A 12,434-nucleotide genomic window follows, 5' to 3' on the forward strand; every position below is an offset into this window, starting at 1 on the left:
CGGTCAGTCTACTGGTTGACTAGAAGTCATCCTTCATCACTGATGGCCTCAAATGAGAAAAAAAGTTACCCTTTTGAAGTTACCTGCAGCTACTTAATGTGAAAGGTAATCTTCTGTCAGCATGACGGAGGATGTATGTGTCACACAAATTATTTTGTCGAGATTAAAGTAGACATTATAGGATTGAGCTAGACCTCTTCAGTGAACTCAGAGTAGTTTTAATTATCACTTCAAAATTTTATGTAAAGGATATCTATACATAATCTAGAGGTGCTGATTGAGCTAGTTTCTGTAACCAAGCTACAATATAAACTAGTGATTATATGCTCATCTGAATTATATTTTGAGTTTATAATTTCCTTCCAACATTTATTTTTTATTTTATTCTTATAAGGCAAAATGAAGAGGAGCTGTGAATGAACTACCGCTCAATAAATAGTCTTTTGAGCCATTCCAAGGAAAGATAAACTACATTCTGGCTTTATTTATTTTTTTTAAAGGTGCCTAATGACAGATATTCTGATCAGGATGATTTTGACTATTCTTCTCCTAAACAGGTATTGCAAAGTCTGAACCCAGACACCCATCTTCTGATGCTGCCTATAGTATATAAATGCCTCTTTATGATCTTTGACACTATCACGTTTTTGCTTCTTTCCTCTGAAGATCTTACCCCAAAATTTATTAATCAAATCAACACATATTTCTGATCTGATATCTTTTCACTGAAAACTGAAACAAGCCCTTTCATAATGGTTTCTTTGTTTTATCACTAATGAGTAACATCAAATCCAGGGATCATTTCATTTATTTAAAATGTGTTCCCACCTCTGTTTGAAAATCTCATTTTTAAAAGCCAAAGGTGGAACACTTCTGCAGTTTTTCAATCCCCTTGAGGTTCCTTTGTTCTCCATAGTACATTAACAAGGGAACTCTATGCCAAGTAAATCTAATTTTCTCTCCTCAAATGTTCCTCTAAATGGTTATAATATTCCTTTCACATATTTTTTAATTGATTTAGTTCCAAAAAGATCAGTGAAGGCTATGTGGAACTCTGCTGCATTATTTGTTTCTTCCTTAAGAAAGCAACTAGCACAGCTTATTCATTTTATTAGCACTTCTGACCCTTCTTTCAGACTATTTTCATTGCGGACCTGTAGCATCATGTTTGTGGGGATACTATCAGCACATTACCATAGAGAAAAAAATATTTGAAAGATCATGAAGTATCTTAATGGCAGGAAAGCTATTAATCTAAATTTTCAGTACAAAACATCATTCAGACTGTTATTCTCCTGTCCATTATTCTCTCTTTCAAAAGAAGGACTAAATCATAGACAGAGGTGAAAGAACCTCTTCCATCACAAACAATGTACATTTTAAGTTCATGGCAAGCCTGCTTCAGAAAAAGGTAAAAGGAAAAGAAAAAGATAAATGAAATTGACATTTAAATTACATGGCTAGCATTTCCTAGCATTGATGGAGGATAATCTATCAGAGGCAGAGGGAAAAAATAGTAGTTGATATTTTGCTTATTTTTTGTGGGAGTTGTCCTCTTTATTTTTTATTTTTTAGAAATTGTGTTCATCCTTATCTCAAGACACAGATCTTGTGATTATTAGCAGCAGATCCAGTACATCCTAGATAACATTTCTGTCTCTTTATTTACATCAACTGCCACTATTTCTTATCAATGTAATTAAATAAGCCTCTAACTCCAGTAACAAATGACTTCTTTCCCGGTGATGCTGTGTGCTCAAAAGACTGCTTTTCATTCTAACGCCAGAAATTCGGGGTTTCCAGAAAAATGTATTCTAAATTTGGAATTTGCCTGAAATATCCAGGAAAGGTAAAGTTCCTTGGGCCTTGAAGAGGCTCAGTGAAGCAGGTCTACTGTTGCTGGTCTTGCTAGATATTTCCCTGAGCAGCTGCCTGGGACTTCCAGGTGGAATGGCTCAGCCTGGGCCACTGTCCTTGGGACAGACTCTCCTGGCGTTCCTTATTCCTGGTCTCCAGTTAGACCTACCAGAAACCTAGGCTTTAGACCTGCTTAAATTTTATTGAATGAAGCATTTCAGGCTCAGCCAGCCAGAGCTGTACAAACAGGAGCCTGACCAATGATGTCAACAGAAGCTATGAGATGAAATATGTGGTCTAAAATAAATTTCTTTGTTATTTTTGAATTCATCAGATGACTGGTTTTACTCACATAAGGAGCAGACTGTAGTGTTTACCAACTCTAAACACATAAGAATGCATTTATTATTTCCAGGGACAGAACTACCACTATCCTCAATAATGTTGGGAAAAAAACATACAGAGATGTTAGTAAAAGACAGCGAAGCAGACTAAGAAAGTCACAGACATGCACGTTCAGAAGGTAAATGTTTCAGAGAACTTTGAAATTGTGACTGAGTCATGTGTTTGAGTGGTCCTCATTTTTCGGACCTTGTTGTCAGCTTGTTCTCTTGAACATTTTAATTGTAATTGGCTGTAGCAGCTTTGTGGTTATTATTACAGTCCAGGGAGTAGGGTTGGAAGGTTTTTTTTTTTTTTTTTTTTTAAGCTTGCTTTCATTAGAAATGTCAAATTTAAACAGCAACATCAATGAACAATCTGGAAGATATTTTTGTTTTATTTATTCTGTGCAGTGAAAGGAAGTCAGAATTTAATATATTTAAAACAGTCTCTGACATAAAGAGGAAAACGATTTTCACCTCATGTCTTCTTTTACATTTTTCGTATGAATACTGTGACAGAATAAAGTGATATCAGACAATTCTTGTCTAATTTTTAACACTTTATATCAAATCCACTGAAAGAAACTTGTAATACCTAAATGCACCAAAAAATAATTAAAAAAAAGACTATCTGAAAAACTTCTTATAGAATGAAATATCACCTGACAACAGGATGACCGTGGCTGTGGTTATCAGCAGGAAACCATTTCCTCTAATCCATATCTCATACATTTGTTGTGGTGATAGCTGGTATTGATGGAAAACTGTCTCAGTGCAGGACCCACTAATAATCTTTCGAAACCAAAAATGCTGCTGAACAAACACTGATGAAGATACAAAAATTGTTTTCTAAATCATAACTACTATAAATTCTCTGGAATAGCTTTCACAATGTTTTTTTTTTAGAAAGAAATACATGTCCAATGCGTATTATGAATCCCCATCTATAAAAGGAGGTGGTTTAATTAATATCTTAATTAAAACAGAAGAAGAAGGAAACAGAGGAATGAAGGGCAGCTAAACTGATGACACAAGTTTATGAAAAAGAATAAAGACATCATCAGACATCAACTTTGAAACAATGCTTATTATGGTCAGACTCTGCCACTGTAACCTGCACAGAATAGGTCCCACTTTGAGTATATGAAGATACATATCCATGCTTAAAAATGTACTCAGTGAGTACTTTCAGTTTATCTATCTGAACTGTACAGTATCACGCACTACCCACAGAGTACAGAACTGAGTCCACACTGGAGTCTTGGCAAATCTGAGGTTTTCTAGCGTAAATATCTGTTTTGAGGAAAGGCAGGCCTTAAAGTTCTATAGAGTTAAAGCAGAAAAAAACATTTCTACATACTAAATTCAGTCCTGCAAGTGGATACTCTGTTGTACTATATAAGCACAAGCTTGCAAGATAACATGTGCAAGCAGATTTCCAGCCCTGTGGTGCTGCAGGTTGACAGTTCTTGAGTTCTTCCAGCAGTTGGACTGACTGTGAAGCTCTTAGGGGTGTTGTTACTGTAACTGACTGAGACTTAACTTTCTTCCTGCAGAATGTCCGGATGTGATAAAAGCAGAGGAAAGGACAGTAAGCCATGTTTCTGAGAAGCAGAAACTCTGGTTGTGATATGCTGTTGGCTTCCCTATCCCTCAACAGAGATTTTCTTGCTCAGATGCTTGCACTAAAATACGTTTTCCCTAGACACTTGTGTATAGAGGGAAAAGAGAAGAAGTTATCTTTGCTGCTTGGCAGTGGCGGATCTGCTTGCTCCTTCTTTAGTTCTTCTCTCTGATAGTGATGGATTTGACTATTGCAGCTCGTAGCTAAAAGTGCTAAAATTAACAAACAAGAAACCTAAGAGATTCAGGGTTGAGGGTTCTTCCAACACATCCTTTATTTCTGACAAGTCCAGTGACGCCAGGAAGTGGGGAGGAATCATCACCTCCTTCTGATGGACATTGCAAATGGGTGCTGAAAGGATCTCTTGCTGCTTTTTATCCTTTGTACTTTAATGAATCATCCAGTCATGGCTCACCCTTTTCAAAGAAAACCACGCTGATGGCTTCCTAATTCAGAAGAGTAATTCTAAATATTTATTAGGGCATTCTACTGTGTCAGTCACTGGTAAAGTGCATAATTCAAAGTTCAATGTCTATATTCCATTGTCTGCTACAATAATAGAAATTAGTACTTTAGTTTGTCTTATGATTGTGGTCCAGTCAAGGTGTTCGCTACATAATACATGCTTGGCCTGTACCCTGAGATACTCTGAGTAATTCTTCTTTAATAATTTGTACTAAATGGTATAAAATGAAGCCCAATTTCCAAAAGCATACAGTTAGGTTGGATTTGTTTTTACAAAAGTATCTCGTCTAACAGCTCCCAGTCCTTTGAAGAAGGCCAAAGGAACATTTGATCCCAGTGGTGCTGTCCAACTTTGTTTCTGGTAAAATTAATACTTCAGTGCTATTGTGAATTTGTAGCATTATTAATGAAATATCGTAGAGCATTTAGACCCTCAGCGCTCTAAACCAGATAAAAGGAAAAGCAGCCCAAGTCTTACAGGTGCTACAGGCTGAAACGTGGTATTATGTATGGGTGATTCCACGGGGTTCATTAAATCTGGAGTGCAAATCTAAGACTATTATGTAGAATTTGGAGAATGACATTTATCATTCGCTGTAGCCAGCTGATACTTTTTATGATCGCTTCTACAATGCTATTTGTATGAAAGTAGATATAGCTCATCAGGTTAGGAGCTTAGGAAAGAAGTCAAGAAAAAAAAACCATTTTTGGATTGGATCTAGTGCTTAATCTTTAACTTGGATATCAGTTAAACAACTCATTTTCTCTCATGCTTGTCTAGCTAAAATCCCTTTCCTAGTCTTTTTAAGTTCAGAAATATGCATTTTCGTAACTAGTTCGACATTTTCCATGTGTAATTAAACAGTCCTTTGATACATGTAGAGAAAATGTCATAACTATACTTAAGATTATAGTTAACAGCCTGTACAATTTCATTTTAAAAAATGAAGGTGTATTACTTTGTTTAAAAAAATGCTCCCAGGTTGTGAACTTTATATATACACCAACTTTCATGCCAGAGTGATTTTTTTTAAGAGGCAAGTTAAAAGCCCCTTTGAAACATTGCTTAAAATTGAATTCTTGTCAGAGCTTCTAACTTCTGGGTGACTTGCAAGGACAGCTGTACTATGGTCACTGCATTAAATGTAACATGATTTTTGGAGCAATTTGTATCTTTAAATGTATAGGTTTGTAAAGACTTTTGTGTAATCCCCCTTACCAACAAATCTTTTTGAAATAAGCTAGCTCTTCTATAGTGATTATTTTTACTTACTAAATTGAAAAGAAGTCTTCTTTCAAACTTTTATATTTGTTTCACATCCAAGTAAAATTGTACATCGAGCATTTTTATTCTTGTTCAGTTGTTTAACTCCAATATTCTCATAAAAGGCTGAAAATGAAGCAATCTAGAAAATACAAATTTGTGTTAATGGAGGGCCAAATCCAGGGCATGCCTCTGTTCTATCTTTTTGTACAGCTAAGGAGACATAAGGGCAAAAACAAATTCTCACAGATGAGTAGCATTTATAAAGCCACCAAAGCACCTGTAGTAAATGAAAGTCTCTGTGTCTGAACTACATAAATGTGGCGTTATTTGACTTAAGGACAGGCAGTTCATGAAAGACCATGTTGTAAAATAAGGGTTAAAACCAATCTACCTGTGCATATTTTGTGCTTCTCAAAGCTGAGTAAAGTCTTAACCACTTGTCAAGCATCATGGACACATAGATGGGGAACAAAAATTAGTTTCATGCTCTGAAAGAAGCTCTCCTCACTGACCACTTATACTGTAGAATAAGGTAATTCACAAATGAGGAAGATGAAACTCACAGCCAGGATTGTCATTTGTACCAAATATCTGCTTGGAAACTCAGAGTTGTATCCTTCTAGTTTCTCCCAACACAGAAGTTTTATTGTACAGGAGGAACAGATTTCTAGCAGTCCAGTTTAACAGCTAGCCTCCACGCACTCTTCCAAATAACAACTCTACGCCATGTTCCTATGCATTGAAGGGAGGCCCTTCTGTTGCTGAGAACAAAATGTCATTCAAATATTACTTTAAATTAAGAGATATCTTTTCTGCAGAATTTGTGTAGGAGTCTAATTTTCCTGTGGATAACCTAAATCACCTTGCATGATATATCTTGAACAGGTAGTGCAAGGTGCAGCAGGGTATCAAGATAGTAGAACACAACTTTTGAACACAGACTGTTTTTATCACCCACATATAGACAGTTTCCACTACTTATTCCATTTCCTCAGTGGAATTATTCATTGAGGAACTTGTGTTTCCTTAGAAATTGGAATGACTTAAAAGATGCACATGGTACCTCTGATCCTGTTGAATATCTTGGAGGCTACCGATTAGCTCATCCGAAATTCAGAGGAGAATAAATGTGGCATCTTTATCGATTAACACAGCAATGAATTTGAGAGCATACTGGTATGTATGAATGGTTTAGAGTGTTGTGAAACAAAGAAAACTGAGTGGCTTATGGAAAATATCTATTTGTATAATTCTCTCAATGATTTATGCAAGGGTCATTCTGGAAAGTAAGTAAATAAATAGTTTGTGGATGTGCAGACTGGTTTGGTATGAAATTATTGACAAATGATTTATTTGAAAGGTGATCAATCCTATACAACATACACAGTGGTCCTTCCTCCTCCTGTCCCTGTTAATATCTGATATTTCAAAAAATACAGCCAGTTCAGAACAACAGTTACTGTAATTGAAAGGTACTGGTAGATTTGGAAGCCTTTTTCCTAACAGGTAAGCAACTGTTTAGAGCAGAGCTGAATCACATCAAGATGCAAGCTCTTTGCTGTGGCACTGTATTTGGTGCTTTGTCCTGATTTAACATAATAGAAAATAATTTGATGCATTACATTTTATTCTGTTATGACATAATGATGCCATGGCATGACAGTAAGATTAACTATTATGCTAAGAATTAGACAAAAATACTCATTATCTTCTGGTGTCAATGCTTTGTGTTTGAGTGTGTGTATGTGTTTGTGCATGTGTTTTAAACTGCAAAAGATTTATTTTCATTCTTAGTATGGTATGATTGTGTGAAATCAATTTGGATCAAGTGCTAATGAATAATTATGTAGAAGTGCAGACTCCTTTCTTCACTGAAAAGCAGAGGAAAACACACAATTAAAATCTATAGAGTGAAGATGGGTAAAATTAATACCATTTATCATTTTGCCAGTAATCATTACTATCCTATGCCATTTTCAAGGCTCACAATAATTCTTAATGAAAAAATGAGGTGTTGTGGTTTCTGCTCTTTTCTTTTTTTGTAATTCTGGTTATCCTGAGAAACAGCATGTGGTATAAATCAGATTTCCCTCACAATTCTTCTTCTATTATTCAGACACAAACACACATCTAGAAATAATAAATAAAAATTTAACGAAGTAACCCTGCAATGAGAAAGGGAGAAAAGTTGAACTATATATAATCAATTCAGGTAAACTATATAAATGGCTTGAGAGACAGAATACGGGGCTTCTAGAAGACTGATAGTCACAGTTACTACCTTCAATTAGTATGAAAAAGAATGTGTGAACTGATTATCCACTTTTGCCCTAAAATTGGAAATAAGAGGAAAGTTTCAGAAAATAATGGGATTATATTAAAGACCATGATTTATAGCTGGCAACTATGGGTTTAGGGGACTGGTGAGCAGTGACAGGGCAAAGAGAAAAGACAGAGTTTCAATTAAAACAGGAACAACTAAATAGCAAATATAAGAGGCACAGATTGGATTCAGGAGTGTGGATTTTGGAGCTTTGGGACTCGTTCATCAATTCCCTTACTGACACAAGAAGAGAATCTATCGCATTTTAGAGGATGATATACATATATAATATGAAAACAGACAATGGCTGGTATGTCTCTGTAGTCAGTTATTGAGGGAATAGCAAAAAAGAAAATTGAATCTAGTCACTGGCTTCTTGCACAGGAAACAAAAAGAAGAGCTAAGAGAATATGCAGTTAATGTTGATTTTGAAATGAGCTGATTAGAAAGTGCACGCTCTCCAGTGAACTATGAAAGCTGATGTATCTGGAAAAGGGAACGTGTGTCTTTCCAAAGTAGTTATCATCCCAGCAAAAATACTTCTCTCCACAGACAGCTTCCTATTCAATCCTTCTTCTTAGCAAGACTTCCTGCAGATATATGAAGAATTATATTTTACTATTTATTGAAGCTAATGGAATTAGGATGCAAGTCTTATCATATTTCAGGAGTTGGCTCTAACAAAAACATGGCATTTGTGTGATAAAGTGAATTGTGCAAGAAGTTAGCAACACTTCAACCTGAGTGAAAAATCAGGCCAAGAGAAGCTGATAACTACTCTTTTTATTCATGAAACAGAACCTGTAGCAAAACCTGTAACCCCAACTCTACCACTGGATTATGTTTAGCTATTATCACCTTTCCCTCTTTTTCTCTCTTTTCTTTACCACTGGAAGTTAATGCCCCCACAAATCTGCCAGTGTAATGGTCTATTTAGTTGTTACTTAAGTAGGTTTTGTCAATACGATCCAGGTTAGACAGCAGGTTATAAACAGCATTTGAGCTATCTCTGATCTTTGTTGTTGAGAGGGGTCAGACACCAGCTGTACAGGCAGATCCTACAGGGGATAATAACAGACATCTCAAAGGCAGATAGGAGGAAGTAGTATGCAGACAGAGGCATTAATCTTTTTATCCAGCTCAGTTGCAGCCACAGCAGGAAGCAAAACTTGATTTCTCAGCTTTCAGGAGCAAGTCATGAGGTCAGGAAGAATGTGAAAGAAAATCAGAAAGGTCAGGGGATACTGGGAATTGATTTACTTTCCTACATGTGTTTCCTGCTGTTTGAGCTGACCTGGAGTTTCCAACCTCACTTCAAAATGTTCCTCCAAGATGACATGTCCTCCTATGGGCCCTTCCTCTTATCTGCCAGCAGTGTGCAGATCCTCTGCTATCCTTTGGTGTCTGAGATATCATCTTGTTTAGACAATGTGGCTTAAAACCTAGTCAGCTAGGAGATCTGTGCTTTTGATCTTGAATATAATTCATTATAATTTCTCATTCCATATAAAGGCTTCCAAATATATGTATCCTCATATGGAAATCCATTTATCCTGAGTGTGTGACTCAGTTGACTAAGCATAGGTGCTTGATGTCTTTAGACCAACTCTCAGACCCCAATAGACTGCTGCCAGGATTTTTGGGAGGCCCTTTTGGAAAAGCACTCAGAAGTTAGACAGCTGCAGGTGCATTTCTTGGCATCTAAGGTATTTCGAAGGTCAAAAATGAAGGCATTCAGGAAGTTCAGAAATCTCTGGGATTACATGTAGCCAAGTGGATGAAGGAGACACAGACCTGGAAAACAAGCATAATAAGTCTGATCAAGCTACTCAAGTTTTAATCTTCCATTTAGAGCTCTGTTTAGTTCAGGTGTACTTGTACATCATAGTTGGCATTCATTGTGTGGGTGCCTATTTTTTTCTGGTGCTGTATTTGAACTAATAGCCTTTTTGTCAGAGCACTAAAAGTTTCCAGTGTGTTCTTACTCCTAAGACGAATGCTATTTTTAGTTAAATGTCAGTCAAGCATTGTCTCCTTTCATTATCTGTGTTTACTGAGGAATGGGTAGAAGACAATGCACTTTATGTCACAGCTAAGATGTTAAGCACAATATGTTTGTAATAATTAATTCTAGGAATATTATTTAGCATATACAAATATATACGTATCAAACAGCAGGACTGCTAAATGAAAGAATAATTATGAAGTGTACACAAAGCCACATCTTATTTGATGCAGACCATAAAAAAAAAGTAGAAGAAAATATGGTAATGAAAATTTGTGGTGAACTATGGGTGTCATCTAACCAAAAAGATAAGGAAATCTTTTAAGACGACCAACTATCACAATAGCGTGCTGAAAGAAATTCGTGATCATCCATGGCCAGTGGCACGTAATGAATGGGACTGTTCTCTTTATTTCACAGAAAGTCTCGCAGAAGTGCTACATTGAACTATTCTCTTTTCCTGGACATCTCAGTTCTATTTGTGAGTTATTTGCTCAAATATGACTGCATAACAAATCTGTCTGGACATCAGTGCAAGTTAAATAAATAGACAAATTTACAGCTGATATTGTTCTGTAGCTGGTCTGTCTCATGTTACTGAGTATCATGGATTTTGATTACTGTGTCATCAAATATTCTCTTGCCTGTATTTTGATGGGTATATATCAAAACTGCTTGGGGAAAAAAGTTTGTTAGTTTATTGTTGTTTGTTAATGAAGATACTTTAGAAAAATCAAGGGTATTTTCAAAAGTTGACTGAATTAAATACTTCAGCTAGTCTATAGTGACTATAGTCTATAGGCTATAATTCCAGTCTATAGGGAAAACTGGAAGATGTGGGTACTATAGGATTTTTAAGGACTCGTAAAGAAAATAGTGTTTCTGAGAATTTCAGATGTGGAACTGCATGGTATGCAACTGAAATTACATTTCCCTCTCACATAAGGATCACTAGATTACTCCTTTGCATATATATTCTCTACTCACAGCATTCTGTTATAGCTACGTAAACATTACTGACATGTATGGTTGTTTGAGGTATTCTTACATTCTTAGCTATTGCAAAGACACAGATAAGAAGAAAAAGTTCACAGCATAGGTCTTTCTTCTTGCCTTGATGGAGCATGGTGTGTGAAAACTTCCATACAAGAGAGGAAATGAGAAGTAAGCTCCTGGCAATCTCTCCTGGGTCAAACCAAAGGTCCATCCAACCCCAGAGTGCATATCTCAGAATAGTCAGCAACAAATAACTAAGAAAGAGTAACAAGACACGGCAAGTAAGTAGATGTAATGACCTGGTGATACTTTCCTATTTCCAGGAAATAGGAGCTGTGAGACTTCCTGAGTCAGAGATGTTGGCCACATGACCAGTTCAGGCATTCCAAGTCACATTTCCGGCAAATTCAAAAAGTAGATTCCATAATCCATCGCATATTGCTTTTTTATTACCACTGTCTCAAATAAATTTTTAAACTCTTACTAAGAAAAATAAAAAATGTTTTAAATAAATATTTAAAAATCAGTAATTATCATGTAATAGATATCTTTTTGTCTGTTCAAAATACTAAATACTGATATTTTGTAGGCATGCCCTAGATAGGAAGGTATTTTTTTTATCACCATTACTGAAATAAAATTGAGTTCATTGCTTATTATTTTAGACTGCTAAATCTTCTGTGTAGGATGGATGTGTTTTTAGTATGTGTCTGAACAGAAGGGTCCAGTATAAATAGTAAAAAGAAGTCCCTCTAAGACCTCAAAGTAGGACTCAACATACCCTTGTAAGCGATCACAATTTTGATTATTTCAGCAGAAGTGTATACTGTTCTGTGGGAGCATAAAATTGGGAAGATATTTTAGATGCAACAATCCTTTACAGGCATGCCTTTGTCTGATAAGTGGGCAAAACTCCATCCTAAAACTATTCAGATTTTACAGCTGGCTTGGATTTACTCCTTTGCAAAAGTGTTCCATATGCTCATCTCTCTGAGTCAAGGTATCTTTTATTTGAATATTTAGCCTCATGTTAGCATTTTCCATTAGCAGAAACTATAATGCCTTTCACATTTTGTTTTGATAGACTAAAGAAGCCAACGTTTTATAGTTATCAGATTTATCACCCAGTCATTTCAGGTACCCGTCACCTTCAGTTAGGGTGAGTGATCAGGGCTCTATGTGATGTCCCAAATGAGCTTATGATAATACCTTGTATTAATGGCATTAATATTTCCTTAGATTTCCTGAAAATACATTGATTTCCATCAATATATTACATACTTTGTAACTACATATTCTTCTTATTTTTGATTTATTTTAAAAGATTTATTATAATAGGGCTAATAATTATCTTGGACCCAATTAGATACCTCAACCTTCATCGTTTTCTGGTGATTTTCAGTGAATGAGCTGTGAATCTGTAGCAGCAATCTTTTTTTGGTCCATAAAAACACAGTCTTGCACTTTTGAATTTCACATCATTTCCATTAACTCTATCCTAATGTCAGTCATGC

The sequence above is a fragment of the Tinamus guttatus genome, unplaced genomic scaffold (genome assembly GCF_059628265.1).
Source record: "Tinamus guttatus ecotype Peru unplaced genomic scaffold, ASM5962826v1 Tinamus_guttatus_pri_ptg000171l, whole genome shotgun sequence".
Taxonomy (NCBI): Eukaryota; Metazoa; Chordata; class Aves; order Tinamiformes; family Tinamidae; genus Tinamus; species Tinamus guttatus.